General features: G+C 43.9%; 1 protein-coding gene across 2 annotated transcripts in view; it reads right to left on the bottom strand.

Moving 5' to 3' along the window:
- The window catches only part of Htr4 (5-hydroxytryptamine receptor 4), a 190100-nt gene that overhangs the window by 6281 nt on the left and 171669 nt on the right, over positions 1-12150 (bottom strand). The window lies entirely within an intron of this gene.

Genomic DNA, 12150 nt, shown 5'->3' with positions numbered 1-12150 from the left:
AGAGGGAGAGGGAGAGGGAGAGGGAGAGGGAGAGGGAGAGGGAGAGAATTTGATTTTTGTGACCATGGGGGAAGCCCTCAACCCTGCTGGGTAAAGACCTCCAGGTGTGTCCAGTTGGGAGAAGTGGCCACACTCTTGCAAGTATCCCCTCATCTATGCTCTATAAGGAAGCCCAATACAATCAATCATTGGTTTCCCAGAGTGAACTTGGTGGAACTGTGCCTCATTGAGACATTAGGAGAAAAGGTAGACACTGCTATGTCTCCCACTAGGAAGGAGTTTTAGCAACTATGGGAACAAGTACATTTCAGGTAGAGGAGTGGGCCACACATATGGTCCTACAGCAGACTATGACCAGCTAAGGATCCCTCCCAGTACTTAGGAACAATGTACTCGGTGTTGTGCTACAACGTTTTGTGCCTTCAGTGCATGCTGCTGTGCAGGTTTATACAGATGTTCCTAAGCTAGATGAAGAACAGCAAGGGTTAGGGCAGGGCATGGGGCAAGGGAACAGAGGGGAAAGGGGGAGTGGAGGAGAGGATAGCTGTAAAATATCCAGGATCAGCATTGGGGTGAGGCAACCCTGCAGATCCCTGTAAGTTCCTCTCGTTTTTTACTGCCTGGGAGGCATTTGAGCAAAGCACTGGTCCAAATAATCTTGAAATAGGCTCGCTCTGGCTCAATGCTCTCCTGAGAGTATACTCATACTTAGCTTAATGACAGATATGCATCCTGGCAAGTGTATTATTTAGGCAATGTAATCATTGTGCAAATACCATAGAAGGCATCTACCTAAGACTAAATACTGCAGTACCTTACTATACAGTTCTGTGGCACAGCCATTGACTGGGCTAAAATCCTGTGCAGAATCTACGGAACACTATACCACACAGGAAGTACAAGGTCAGCAGGAAGTGAGAATTCTCCAGTTTCAGTACTCTGTGGGAGTACTATGCCATACATATGACTCATCAGCCACTGAAATGCCATTATGTGGCTCGTGACAATTGAGAGAAGGATGCTGGACAGCAAGATGACTTAACGTTTGGCAGCAGCAACTCGGGGGAGAGAAGAAAGATGGTGCTGTGGCCCAGGCAACGAGAAGCAATCAGATTCTGGATACAGAGACATTACCCTCCAGTAGTATGTAACCTCACATGTTGCTGGATTTACCCTTGAAGCATCTCTCATACTGTGTCTGTGCATCTCACCAACTAGAAATGCTGTGGTGGGCAACCTGACAGACTCAGCATCCAGTCAGGCTCTGCCAGTCACTGACGATGTGACATTTGGTGAATTGTTTCACCTCACTATCTCCTGTGCAGAGGAGGGTAGGATATATTCCTCACAGTGTCACTGCATAGAGAAGAAGTACAAGGCATAGGACTGGCACATTCCAGAAGCTCAATATGCAAAGTTAACACAGTTCCAAATACATCTCCTCCTCCATGGCTCATAAAGTGAAGAGTGTGTCGTGTTGGTGGTCATATATACACAGCTCCATGTGGTTGAAGCATTTTCCTCCTTTTTTTCCTTTGTTGGGAACACCTAGAAGACCTCAAGGCCTAGAAAACACCTTGTTTTGCTTTTTCTTCCTCCATTGTGAAAATTGCACACCTGATTGACAAGCACACACTTATGTGTTATATTGACTGATCTTCTGGCCCACAGGCCCTTTGATAAACACTGAAGTGTGGCAGGCCATGCCAGGCAGGCAGGCAAAAAGGTCAGAACTATACAAAGAAGAAACATGAGTCTCATAGATGCTGAAGTTGGATCCTGAGATACATGACAGGGCCTGACCTAGACCCATGTCAGACCCACACCTGTTGGCCTGGCTCATGAATAGGATTGCTGAATGGACTAACATGGACTAGGGGCTCAGAACCCAGTCGCTCTGAAAATGGAGATATGCTGTATACTTGAGTTATAATGATTCTCTGACATAGATTCCTGTGCAGGAAAAAACAAAAAACAAAAAAACAAAAATTTAACAATAATAATAAGAGACCATCTGCCATTCAATTTATTAATGGATAAAGGTGCTTGGGACCATATTTAGTCATGACATACATGACTTCATTTACATACTTATTTTTTACAACTGTAAGCGTTGGCTACTCAGATTGATTTCACAACTGAAACAAAACAAAACAAAACAAAACAATAAAACTGTAGCCCAGAGCTGCTGGTCTGAGTCTGTCACAGTGTGTGTAATGCCGCCGCCGTGCTAAACTCAAAGCACATTCCCCAACTCTGCCCAGCTCCATAGAAATGGAACACTTTCACTGGCAACCAATGGCACTTTTCCTATGGAATTCATATAAAAAGCATGTCCCGATGGGAAGGAAACCTGGTATTTTGATTACGTAGGAAGTTTTGTGGGTGAAGTGGGGAAGGGGTTCAGGACCCTCACCCCTAACGGAGGAGATATGGACTGGTGCTTGGGGCTGCAGATGGTTCTGTTTTGCTTGAGGCAGGAGGCCTTGACAGAGCAAAGTGGCTCGCATGCATGTTCAGGGAGAAGAGTCTCCTCTTTCCCAGCCTATGGGACTGTACTCCTCACATGCATAGTGATTTCTTTCCCCCTTAGTTTATCCTTTCTCAAGAAACCTTCATAGACACACCAGAGGGGGTCTCTCCTAACCTCCTGGGATTCGCTCTCCCTCCAACTCCCTCCAAGGATAACCATGATAGGAACTCATGATTCACTTGATCAGGATAACCAGAAAGGAGGTTGAAACCAGTGCTGACTTTGCACACAGAGGCCAGCTGGAAGACCACCACACTCTTTAGGGACGGGGACGAGTCAATGGGCAAACTTTCTAGTTAAGACATTTGGGTGGGCTCCTGTACTAGTTTTTTGGTCAACTCGACACAAGTCAGAGTCATCTGGGAAGAGGGAATCTCAATTGCTTCCGTGGCGCTGACCTCCAAGATGGTAAGCAAGGATGGGTAGCATTTCCTTGAGTAAAGATTGATGGCGGAGGGCCCAGCCCACTATGGTTGGTGCCACAGTGGTCTTGAGTTGTATAAGAAAGAAGGCCGGGCCAGCCAATAAGCAGAGTTCCTCCACGACCCCTACTTCTGCTAAGGCTCAGGTTCCTGCTCTGACTCCTCACTGACTGAGTGTCATCAGGATCTGTAAGCTAAACGAACCCTTTCCTGAAATCCTGAGTTGCTTTTGATCATTGTGGTCAGTCGTATCACAGCAATAGGAAACAAACTTGCCCAGCCACCTTACATATGGTGGTGGGTTTTGAACCCTGAATCAAGGAAGGAGACTTAGCTCCCTTGCCAACCAGGAACAAAACATGTTAGCCTACAGAGGTCCTGCCATGCTTGGGTATTCCCAAGTCTCCACGATTTACACAGTTTTAATTTAGGGGATGCACTGGCTGGTTCTGTGTGTCAATCTGACACACGCTGGAGTTATCACAGAGAAAGGAGCCTCCCTTGAGGAAATGCCTCCATGAGATCCAGCTGTGGGGCATTTTCTCAATTAGTGATCAAGGCAGGAGGGCCCATTGTGGATGGTGCCATTCCTGGGCTGGTAGTCCTGGGTTCTATAAGAGAAAGCAAGCTGAGCAAGCCAGAGGAAGCAAGCCAGTAAGCGGTACCCATTCATGGACTCTGCCTCAGCTCTTGCCTCCAAGTTCCTGCCCTGACTTCCTTGATGATGAACAGCAACATGGAAGAGTAAGCTGAATAAACCCTTTCCTCCCCAACTTGCTTCTCGGTCATGATGTTTGGTCATAGGAATAGAAACCCTGACCAAGATAGGTGTTTTCTCTTTGATGGAAAATACACTATATGAACACACATTTGCAAGTATCTGGATGGCCACCCAGTAAACTCCCCCTGCTGGAATTCAAGGCTCCTGTTTGCATGTAGATCCATGCAGATGCCAGAGTCCAGGGCTCAGTTTCTTCAGTGTTTCTTCAAGTAGAGGGCCCAAATCTCAATGGCCTGTGAGTACACTTATGAACATCCACACATCCCTACATCCTCAGATTTAGCAAGTATGGAGAGAAAAGGGATCCCACACTGCTAGCAAACCAAGCTTCAGACCTGTCATCTACTAGAAGTGTGACCTGACCAAGCAAGTTATCCCTGAGTACCTGGGAAGGGTAAAATTAACATCTATCGAGATGCTGGGCACAGAGTGGGTGAAGAATTCTTCACTGATAAAGAAAACCAAGCTCAGAAAAAAAAAGGAAAAGAAAAGAAAACCAAGCTCAGAAAACGAGGCTTTCCCAAGGTTGAAGTAGCTATATATGGGATCGTTAGGAATATGAAATTGATGAACGGGGAACTTAAGAATTCTTGAGGTAGAATGCTCGAGCTCAAGCCTTTTCTCTGCCTCTCATTTATTGTGTGAATTGTTTCCAAATTTTCTGGAGAGTTATGACCATTAAATGACGTGATCCCTATGAAACTTCATTAGTGACAACCAGATATTGAATAAGATGTAACAGTGATATTCTGGTTATAAGATGTCTAAGGACAGGGCTCGAACCCAATACTTAATTCTCTTTCCATTCCACAATAATTGATGAATGCTTGCCCACTGGTAACTGATCACACAGATGAAAGAAACTTTCAGGATGACATAAGTAGAAAAAGGAGCACACGCAGGGAGGGAGTCACCATCCCTCAGAGTGATGAAGGCCCCCAAGCTCTGGTGTGGGATCTACCCACCAGGCTAGCCCAGTGTGTCAGCCAACTCTGGTGGGTGAGCAGTCATCTTATGAGTTTCTCGACCTGGGAAAATGTCTCTGTTGTGGAGCAACTTAGAGGCAGCTGTCTACTTTGCATTAATTTATTCAAACATGACAGGAGCCACATTAGGCTTGGTGATTATCTGAATCTACAATTTGTTCACTGAGTAATTAGTATCAAACTTGGAGCAGCCTGAATAGAGCAATAATTAATAGCATAACTGAGCTCCTTCTCCAAGCCTCGGCTGACACTCCTGGGAAATGCTTAGATTTTATAACGTAGGGCCTCAGGCCTCCTCTGGGCAACAGTACTTGCTTGCCCTCACTGGGGATGCTTGCAAAATAAGAAGCACCTCTGTATAAACTGATCAAACCTCAGGCAGATCTGAGCCCGTGGAATTACTTGGAATCTGACATACCCTCAGGGGCGGGGCTATTTTTTCTGTGGTTTTGAAGGAAAGAGATTTTCAAATGCTAGACTAATGCTTTACTAATCCAGCCACTCATTTTTAAAGTATATTCTGTGTACCCTCTGTGACTCAGGCCCTGCACCAGGCCTGGGAGAACCTGAGGTAGAGACCTGACACAGTTTCTGACACACAGAGTTCACGGCGTGCTGTGAGACCCATGGTTCCATGGGAATTTATGAACATGTGAAACAGAGGTAGACAGTAATCAATAACACTGAGAGTACATAAGGAGGACATGAACCCAGTTGGTGCGTCAGCATAGTGTGATTGGGAGAGTGACAGGAGGTAAGAGCCGCAAGGCAGGGAAGGGGGTCACCAGGTCAAGGGGAAGAGGATTTATATCTGAACAAGAGCAAGCTGCCCACCGTGATGGGGCAGAGCAGAGAGGAAGAGGGGCATTCATGGATTAAAAGGGATGGCTGTAGGCAGAGACCCAGGGTGATGCTAAGGACTGCTTGTCCTTGTCCTAATAGCAACCAGGAGCCAGACAAGGGTGTAACCAGAGAGGCGAGCCTCGTGTTTTGTAGCGTAATTAGTCTGTGGTATGAGTGAGTCTGGACGAGGACACAGTAGCACAATAGGAGCTATGTTAGCTTTCTGTTGCTGCTGTAATCAATTACCCTAAGCAGAGAAGTTTGAAATAATATAAACTTAAATTCTTACAGATTCTAGAGCTCATCACTCTGAAACGGGTCTCACCAGAGTCTGCCCACATTCTGGCTGATGGTGTCACCACATTAACTTTTACTTTTACTCTCAGGCTCTTGCGTCTCTGACTTGGGTCCTCTTGTCCCTTATTAAAGCAAGCCACACTAACCAAACAACCAACCAAACAAACCAAACCCAAACCAACTAGCCAACCAACCAACCAAACCCTTGCACAGCGATCTAGACAGTCCTGAGAATCCTGGCCACATCAAGACAGCACTGAGCTCGATCATGTCATAAGCAACCTTCTGCCACATGATATAACATATGTGTAGGTACCAGGGAACAAGACGTGGGCCTCATTGAGTGGCCATTATTTTTACCCAACATGGGTGACTGAGCTGTCTGCAAACCAGTCTGTGTCTCAAGAGGTGTAGAGTGGCTGTGGTGGTGGCGGTGGTGGAGGGGGTTGGGAAGAAGTCTTATTCTAGACATACCTTAAAGAAAAGAACTAAAGGACATGGCAATACATGGAAACAGTGGGACACTCTAAACCCATGAGTGGGCAGGGGAAAGACATAAAAGCAAAGACTAGCACAGAGCACAGGTAAAGAGAGGTTGAGCCTCCCGAGAGCATCCTGGGATGCTCAACATCCTGGGTTGAGCTCAACCTCAACGCTGAGGCTGGGAGTAGTGATGCGTCCAGGCTACAAACTCACCTTAGACCCTCAAGGATTTCAACCTAGGCCTGCTAGAATCCAGAACATTTCGCATTTTTAGTGTGCCCCAACTTCATTTTCAACATTGAATATATAGCCCTTGAGACCTCACGAAGTATGAAAAGTCTCAGCATCTATGGAAATATTTACTACATGGATAATAGCATTCCTTGGCATTTGAACGGGTTGTAAAGGATAGTGGCACTCAGTCTCCTATGGGTTCTCCCCCAGGCTTCATTCGAAGGTTGTACCTTTGCCCATAGTTCTGTATCCGGGGCATCTGCATCCACCATTGCTCAGTGAGCAGTTGGGTGGGGGCTGGGTAGAGCAATCTACTCCACAGGTCCTCAGAAGTACTTTGGATATTGCGATTTCTGGGTTTTGGCCTTTCTCTGAAAAGGAGACTGGAAGAGCTTCTTAGCATCAAGAATCATGGGAGGGGATATGCTTATGGAAACCTTCTAGAGGAAATCTGGGGAGTGTTTTGTAGATTTCTACCCAACATTTACTACCTATCCTTCTTATATACAAAGGTCAGTTATTGGACAGGGACATGTAACTCTGGCAGAGTCTTGTCTAGCATCAGGAGGGCTCTAGTCCCAATCCCCAGCCCTGAAAACAACAACAACAACAACAACAACAACAACAACAACAACAACAAAAACCAACAGTCACTCCATGATTTCTGCTCGCCAGAAACTTGAACCGAATTAACAACAGTTTTCAAAACAGAATTTTCTTGTCTCCCCTCAGCCTTTTCTCTCAGGAAATGCCTAGGCTTGATTTGCATACCCCTGTCTTTAGCTACACCAATAGGGAGGAGTCTGCCTTGGGAGCCAGTCTGTGAGCTGACTTCGTGAGATGAATCCTGACAGAAATAAAACTGTAAAGAAATCCAACAGCAAGCCAACTTGGGCCAATTAGCACATTTTAGAAAAAGAGTATTTCAAATTTCTCCCTAGGCCATTATTTTAGAACATGATAATTTAATTGCAATGTACAATGACAACATTGAACAAAGTTGTTTTCAGACTGACACACTACTAGGTAAATAAAAACAAAGTCTAGAGTTCCGCTGAAAGTACTGGCTAATGGTAATCATCTAGTTCTGATAAATGTGCCACGGTTATAGGAAATGTTAACATAAGGAGGCAATGAACCAAAGCACAACAGTTTCTAAACTATTTCTACTCTCTATGGACATAAAGTTGTTTTTAAAAATTTTAAAAATGTTTATAAAACTTGGAGAAAATGCTCTGCTTGGCTTTAACCTCCAGGAGGTCCACGTCTAAGGGCTCCCAGAGCTTTGTGAGTTTTACCTTCTGGAGATTCAGCCAGGTTCTCACAGAAACAGAGAAACCCACTCCACTTCAGGCAAGGAAAGAGAGAGGGAAATCTCAAACACTCACATTTTTGTTTTTGTTATCCTCTGAATAAGATTGGCATTACTGGACACAAGTGTCTAGGGAGCTTTTTTTGTAGTGGTTCTATCCTAAGAAGTGAAAAGTTTCACAAATTAAACAAACAAACAAACAAATCCCTAAACCCTTCCTAGAAATGAAAGTAACTGAGCTGAAGTCACAGGGCCAAGCCCCAAGTGTACAAGACAGAGGCGTGCAACATTCTCAAAGAAACCGTTATGTGTGGAGTTGTGTTTTATAAAAAGATAAAGGAGAGAAGGAATATGTTTGGTGGAGGTGTGGTAAGGTGTGGGGGAAGGGAATGCCTCTGCCCGGCCTATGCTGAAGCATCCCTTCCCCTTGAGGGACCAGCCATAAGAAGGTATAGTATAGAATAGTTTATTCAGGGCATGGGGGTCAGGGGTGTGGGGGGGAGAGACAGAGAGACAGACAGAGACAGAGAGACAGAGAAAAGAGGAGGAGAGAGAGAAGAGAAATAGAGGCTGGCTATGAGAATGTGGAGAGAGACTGGCGGGGGGGGGAGGGAATGGGGAGAGAGGAGGAAGGGGCTAGAGGACAGAGCAAGAGCAAGAAGGCAAGAGAGAGGAGAGCCAAGCAGCCTCTCTCAGAGTGAATCAGGCATGCCTGGCTGTTGCCAGGTAACGGGGTGGGGTGGAGCCTAGGCAAAATGCTAACAGGTGGGAAGTCCTCACGTAAACAGATTGATGGAGGCTCAGAGCGGCATCCTACAGAGAAAACCTCCAGGAGGTCCACCGCTAAGGGCTCCCAGAGCTTTGTGAGTTTTACCTTCTGGAGATTCAGCCAGGTTCTCACAGAAACAGAGAAACCCACTCCACTTCAGGCAAGGAAAGAGAGAGGGAAATCTCAAACACTCACGTTTTTGTTTTTGTTGTCCTCTGAATAAGATTGGCATTCCTGGGCACAAGTGTCTAGGGAGCAATAGAGGAGAGGGTGGAGCTGCCCCTGCCAATTCCAGGCAGTGGTTCCATGCAATATAGTGGGGGAGGAGCTTCTAGAAGTACAGTCTCCCTAAATGACAGACCTGTAGGCAAAATTTTTCTGACTCCAATAGAACAGAAAATAATCCAAATGATTGAAAAGTAGGACTACATGAAATTATGATGCTTCAGCACAGCATGGAAACAATTTCCAGAGTCACCAGATGGACTACAGAATGGGGAAAAATTCATTACAGGCTATAAGTCAGTGAGATGTTCATATAAAGAACTGTAAGAGTTCAACACCAGAACCCTCCAGATCAACCAACCAGTAAGTGGGCATCTCTCAAAAAAAATAAATAAATAAATTAGACGTTATCAATAAGTGACTGGAAAACGTGTTCAACATCTTTAGCTATCATGGAAATGCAAATTCAAAATACCTTGAAATTCCGAGTCACCTCCATTGGAATGGAGGTCACAAGTGATAACAAATGTTACTGAAGGTGTGGGGAAAGAGAAACTGCCACTCACAGCTGGGCATGTGAAATTGCGCGGGCACTGTGAGAAATTGTATGGGCTTTCCTAGACACAACAGGGAAAACAGAATTACCTATCACCTGGCTATTACATTCCCTGGATGTATCCACGAAGAAAGCCCAAGAAATCTATGTCAGCATATGGCAGAGATACTGCAACATCCATGTTCATTGCTATATCATGTACAATAGCTAAAGAATGAAACCTGCTTAGATGCTCCTAAACAGAGGAATAAAGTCACTCTCTCACAGAAACACACACACACTGGAATTTTAGACAGTTATAAAAATGAAATTCATAGAAAAAAATGGAGACAGAACTCATTATATTAATCAAATAAGTCAGTCTCAAAGGACAGATACCACATGGCTTTCATATGTAGAATACACATTTAAAGTTATCTATGTGTAAAAAAAACAAAATCCAATGTAAGTTTAACAAAAGGAATGTCAAAACACAATTCAGTGGAACTGAGAAGAAGAGATCAATAGAGAAAACCCAATAAAACGGAAAGCCAGTGTCTTGAAGAAGTGAACAAGAATTGAACAAGAAGTGTGTCTAAGAATTAGGACACGAACAACTTACCTCAAACATTACAGAGAGATGTGTTTCACTTACAGACCTCACAGACAGTGAAAGGATACTCAAGCACTCCAGGCCCACAAACTTGATAATCTACACTAAAAAGACTATTTGAGATACATAATCTATCAAAACTTGCTGAGAAGAAATTAACATAGAATATGCCCACATCTATCTAATTTAACAGAATAGTCCTATATCTATTAATAAAATCAAATCTACTAATTAGAAACCTTCTGAAAAAATACCCCAGGTTTAGAAGTGTTGAGTAACGAGTTCTACCAAACAGTGGCGGAAGAAATTCTATTATTTCTCTTCGGTATCCTCCCAAAAGGGCGCGAGGAGAATATCTCTTTTTTTTTTTTTTTTTTTTTTTTTTTTTTTTTTTTTTTTTTTTGGTTTTTTGAGACAGGGTTTCTCTGAGTAGCCCTGGCTGTCCTGGAACTCTCTTTGTAGACCAGGCTGGCCTCGAACTCAGAAATCCTCCTGCCTCTGCCTCCCAAGTGCTGGGATTAAAGGCATGCGCCACCACCGCCCGGCGAGAATATCTCTTGAATGAGCCTTTTCATGAAGCCAGCGTTAATTTAGTACTAAAACCAAAGACACTGAAAAAAAGAAAACGTCGTGGTCCAGTTTGTATTGCTAGAACAAAATATTTTAGAGCAGGTTGACTTATAAAATCATGTAATTGGCTTACGATTCCAGTAGCTAGAAAGCCCAAACTACATGCTACTGCCGTTGAGTAAGCATCCTTCCCCCTGCCCCGTCAGCTCCCCATCACTACAAGGTAAATATGGCATGTGAAATAGATACCTGTCAAGAGATGGAGGTGAAGGAGCTGAGAATACTTTATACCAACCCATCCTCTGGGGAACTAAACAGCTGCATGGGATCTGGCACAAAAACAAGAAGGAAGGAAGGAAGGAAGGAAAAAAGAAAGAAAAAAAGGAAAAAAGGAAGGAAGAAAGAGAGATGGAAAGAGAGAAAGGAAGAAAGGAAGGACGAAAAGAAAAGTCAGTTAATATAGTGTATCACTTCAACAGAGTAAACATGAAAAATCAGATGATTGTGCTAACAAAGGCACACCGAGCATTTGAGAAATCTTAAAACCCATTAGAAGTAAATGTTTTCAGCAAACTAGAAATAAAGGGAGCTTCTTCTATTTGATTAAGAACACACACAAACACATTCAAACAGCACTGCGTTCAATGGGAGAAACTCAGTTTCCCTGCAAAGATCAGTGACGATGCCAGCATGTGCCCTTCCTGCTATGTCTCAGCATCGTGCTGGAAGACTTAGTTATGGAATGTACTACAACAAGAGGAAATAAAACTTGTACAGATAGAGAAAGAAGAAAAGAATTTGCCTGTTAGATGATATGATGATGACATGCATGTAAACCTGTATGTAGGTGTTTATAACAGCTTTGCTCAGATTTGTTAAAACTTAGACAAAGGAATATAATTCAGAGGCAGAATATTATTCAGATGCAGAATAAGCTATCAACTCATAAACGTATATGGAGAGAATTTAAATATAAATTGCTAAGTTAAGGAAGCCCATCTACAGAGGCTGGAGAGTGAGTTATTATGAATAAATGAAATTCTGGAAAAAGAAGACATATGGACAATAGGAACATCTGTGTCTGCCAGGTGTGAAGCTGGAAGTTAGAGCTAGATGACCATGCAGAACACAGGCAGTTTAGTCCAGTGATGAAATAATTCTATAAAATGCCACAATGGTAGAGACACATCATTATACACGTGTTCAAATTCATACTGTACACCACCCTAAGTGAGCACTAATATATTCTATAAGCCCTTGTTGGAAAAGGGGAGTCAGTGCAGGATTATTTCTAGTCCGTGGACCACTGTGGTGAGAGTTATTAATAATGGGCGAATTTTCAATAGCAGAGGGCACGTGTGAAATACCTGCATCTTTCAGTCTTTCATGTGAAAATAAAAATGTTCCATAATGCCAAAGAATACTTAAAAACATCTTAAAACATTACCTTGGGCCGGGCAGTGGTGGCGCATGCCTTTCATCCCAGCACTTGGGAAGCAGAGGCAGGTGGATTTCTGAGTTCGAGGCCAGCCTGGTCTACAGAGTGA

This window comes from Mastomys coucha, unplaced genomic scaffold (assembly GCF_008632895.1).
Source record: "Mastomys coucha isolate ucsf_1 unplaced genomic scaffold, UCSF_Mcou_1 pScaffold13, whole genome shotgun sequence".
Lineage (NCBI taxonomy): Eukaryota > Metazoa > Chordata > Mammalia > Rodentia > Muridae > Mastomys > Mastomys coucha.
The sequence above is the reverse complement of the archived record's forward strand: the minus strand, read 5'-3'. Positions and strand labels throughout refer to the sequence as shown.